Consider the following 3,770-nt stretch of genomic DNA (forward strand, 5'->3'; position numbering starts at 1 on the left):
ACAGCCCTGCTGGGGCAGAGCCCCTGGGCGCCGATGGGTGGGACAGCCCAGCAGAGCGGGATTGGGTTGATCCAGCAGGACGCAGAGGTCCAGGGTGGGACGGGGGGGCTGGGCAGGGGATCTTCCCCCAGGGCCTGGAGCAGTCTGGGGCTGCAGTGCCGGGAATGGGCTGGAGCCGGACACTGCGGCCACCCCGGCATTGCCCCAAGCCCAGCCCTGGTGTCCCAGTGCCACCATTCCCCAGTGCTCGCCAGAGCCCCTCCAGAGCCTGGAGATCCTTGTCATGGAGCTGTTCCCATGGCCTGTGACCCCGCTGTCCTCACACCTCCCCGTTTTCCCTGATCCCAGAGTCCTGGTGTCCCAGGAAGAGGAGCCAGTCCAGCCCTCAGCTCAGACACGGGGCTGGAGTGGGACCAGGGACAATTCTGCTCAGCCACGCTGGGTTTGGGGCTGGGCTCAGCTCTGGGCTGTCCCACAGGGGAAGCTCTGGGAGGGAAGGGGCAGCAGGAGATGGGGGATCTGGCTCTGGGGGCTGTTGGAGGATGGATTGGGTTGGACTGGGGGCTGTCCCCACAGGGTCCCCAGATGCCTTTGGCTCCCTGCCTGCCCCCCCTGGCCCCCCCAGGTGCCTGGGCCCCTCCAGGGGCAGCTGCCCCATGCAGGAAGCTGGAGGGATGCCGGGCAAAGGGGCTGGACCCGTGCCACAGGTGGGGTGGGGTGGACACTGGGCCAGAACTGGGCTGGTGGCCAGGGCTGGGGGCTGTGCCAAGCCGGGCTTTGGCCTGGGGGCTGGCAGGGAGGGTGCAGGGAGGAGCCCCGGCAGGGATAAAGGTGCTCGTCACCTGCTGCAGCCTCACCCAGCGCTGCCCAGAGCGAGAGGAAGATGAAGGTGGCTGTGCTCGGCGTGGCCCTGCTCTTCTCCATCCTGCTGTGCCTCCCAGCACAGAGCAAGGTGAGGCTCCAGGGCCACGGGGTGGGCTCAGGGCTGGGGGCTCTTCCCAATCCAGGGGCTGCCCCGGGCTCCCCAGCCCCGGGCGCTGCCGCTTTCTCCTTGCCACCATTGGCTCTGTCCTTCCCCTTCCCGCAATTCAACTCCTGCTGCCAGAGCCCGGCTTCCCCAGGGGATGGTCGGACACAGCTCCTCCCTGGGAGGGTCCCACCGCTTTCCTGTCCTGCTCCCCCCAAATCCCGGCCTTTTGGGCCTCCCCATCCCATCCTCTTGCTCCCCTCAGCCACCTCGGCAGCATCTCCTCTTTGCCACCCAAGGACAAAGGCCAATTCCAAACCGGGCTGAAGCGGGACCGAGAGGTGCAAGCTAACTAAAGCGCAGACTAGGCTGAACTTGGCCAAACTGGGCTTAACTGGTCCAGTCCCAAGCCAGGCTGAACTGGCACAAACTGGGAATGCTCCCCCACCCCCCGATGATTCCCAGGGTCTTCTTTCCACTCTTTCCCCTCAGTCCAATGCCTTTCACCCAGCAGTGGTGTCCCCAAATCCGCTGGCACCCCTGCTCAGAGCAGGGGACAGCCATGGGCCAGGCTGGGCTGGGGACACCTGTGTCCCCCCCAGCCCCACCAGGGCCAGCCCTGACCAGCCTTTTGCTCTCCTTCCCCAGGCAGCCATGGAGGGCAGTGGTGAAACCATATGTGCTGGGGTAAGTCCTGGAGCTGGCTGCACCAGTGTGGGAACTGGGGGCCAGTTTGGTCACCCCTAGCCTTTTCTGGGACTGGGAACACCCCAGTGACTGGTGACATCTCATGGTCTCTCCACAGCAAGTTGGTGGCATTACTGACGGCAAGGTGGGTACCCTGAGTTCTTCTGCTGGGCCCAGACCCTCCCCTCCCATGGCCAAGAGCCTCCAGGGCATCCCAGTGCACCCCAGTGCATGCCAGCACACCCCAGAGCTGCCCAAGGCTGCACCTTCCCAGGGTCCCCCCTGTGTTCCCACCCATCCCAGTGCACCCCAGTCATCCCCCAAAGAGCATCATGCCCAGTCCATTTCCTGTTCCCTCTCCCTCCAGTCCTTTCCCTTTCTCATTCTCCATGACAGTGGTGTCCCCAAATGCCCTCCTTGACTGCCACTGCCCAAGCCCCTCCCAAACCCATCCATTCTGGTCCTCTGGCCCTGCCTGCTCCTGCCCCCACCCACCCCCACTTCAGCCCCCATGCCCCCCCCACTGGAATTGCTGCCTCCCCACCCGCATTCCCTATCTCCCATAACTTCAACACCCCCAGCCTCATCCCTTGGGGCCCCCAGCTCCCCCCAGTTCTCTGCCTTTGAGCCCCCCTGTCCCACTCAATCCCCTCCTCCATGGAGGCCCCAAATTCCCCTCGCTCTCCTTGTCTCCATCCCCACCTGCTCCCTGCAGGAACAGGGGTCAGGTGAAACTGGCCCAAGTGGCACTGGGGGGAGCAGAAGGGATTTTTCCCCTCAGGCCAGGGGCAGCCATGGGGCTTGGGGATGCCTGTGACCCCCTAAGCCCCACAAGGGCCAATCCAGACTAAACCTTTGCTCTCCTTCTGCAGTCCAGCTTTATAGGAGGTTTAGGTGGATGCCTTACGGTAAGTCCAGGAATTGGGACTTACCGTGTGGGAACTGGGGGCCAGTTGGGTGCCCCCATGCCTTGCTGGGACGGGGGACACCCCAGTGACCAGTGACATCTCCCCATCTCTCTACAGAAACCAAAAATCCCTCCACGAGTGAAGAGGTCTGAGGTGGGTACCTGGAGTTCTGCTGGCCCAGAGACTTGCCTCTCACGGTCATGACACTGCAGGGCATCCCAGTGCACCCCACTGTGCCCCAGTACAGCCCAGCATGCCCCAGTACACCCCAACATGCCCCAGTATCCTCCAGTGTGTCTCTAACCCCGCCTTTCTCCCAGCCCCCCGTGGCTGAGCAGGTGGAGCTTCTGCAGGAGTGATGCCCGGCTGCCCCTCTGGATGCCCCGGTGAGAAATCCTGGGGGGTCTCCAGCCCCACAAAAGATCCTCGGGGGCCAGGGTGAATCCCTGAGCCCTCTGGGGTGGGCAGAGCTGGGGGATGGCAGAGGCACTTGGAGGGGGCTGTCCCTGATCCATGTCCTGGGCTGAGGTGGACAGAGCTGTCCCCAAGGCTTTCCTTGCACTGGGGGGCTCTGGGGACACCCAGTGTCCCTGTGGGAGCAGGGAGGGCTCTGGGAGGTTTTGGGCTGCGCCAGGCTGAGGGGGCTCTGGGATCTCAGGAGCCAAGTCCTGTCCCAGGTATATCCGGGGCTCCAAATCCCTTCTCCTGCCACAGGTCCCGGCACAGGGAGGGATGGGAACAAGGGCCCTCTCATGTCCCTGTGGACACGGCAGGTCACAATTCCTTTCAGGCCTGGAACTGGTGGTGACACTCGCGTCCTGTCCCTCTCCAGCGGCATGAGGAGATGATCATCCCTAGAGAACCCCCCTAATTCCTCGGGAGCCCTGGGAATTTCCCTGGAATAATCAATAAAACCCTTCAGCAAAGCAACCCCGTGTATCCATGTGTGCTTTTCTCATACCCATGTGTGTGTTCTCATATCCATGTGTGTGTTCAGTGTCCCTGCCTTTGTTCCCTGTCCCTGTGTGTGTTCCATGTCCCTGTGTGTGTTCCCATGTCCATGTGTGTGTTCAGTGTCCCCGCCTTTGTTCCCTTTCCCTGTGTGTTCTGTGTCCCCTCTCTCAGCCCTTGGATTTCTCCCCCACCTCTGATTTCTCCCTCACCATGAACAGAGTGACTCTGGGGGCTTCCAGGGGTCCCTCTCCCTT

The 3,770-nt window shown here is 62.9% G+C and overlaps 1 long non-coding RNA gene across 1 annotated transcript; it reads left to right on the forward strand.

Annotated features, from left to right (window-relative positions):
* Nucleotides 1-2,677: 2,677 nt before the first annotated feature.
* LOC137467486 (uncharacterized) lies at nt 2,678-3,530 on the forward strand. The gene is made up of 3 exons (XR_010995529.1): nt 2,678-2,715; nt 2,901-2,948; nt 3,353-3,530. It is a non-coding gene; the product is annotated as an uncharacterized lncRNA (long non-coding RNA).
* The last annotated feature ends 240 nt before the right edge of the window (nt 3,531-3,770 follow it).

This window comes from Anomalospiza imberbis, unplaced genomic scaffold, assembly GCF_031753505.1.
Source record: "Anomalospiza imberbis isolate Cuckoo-Finch-1a 21T00152 unplaced genomic scaffold, ASM3175350v1 scaffold_65, whole genome shotgun sequence".
Lineage (NCBI taxonomy): Eukaryota > Metazoa > Chordata > Aves > Passeriformes > Viduidae > Anomalospiza > Anomalospiza imberbis.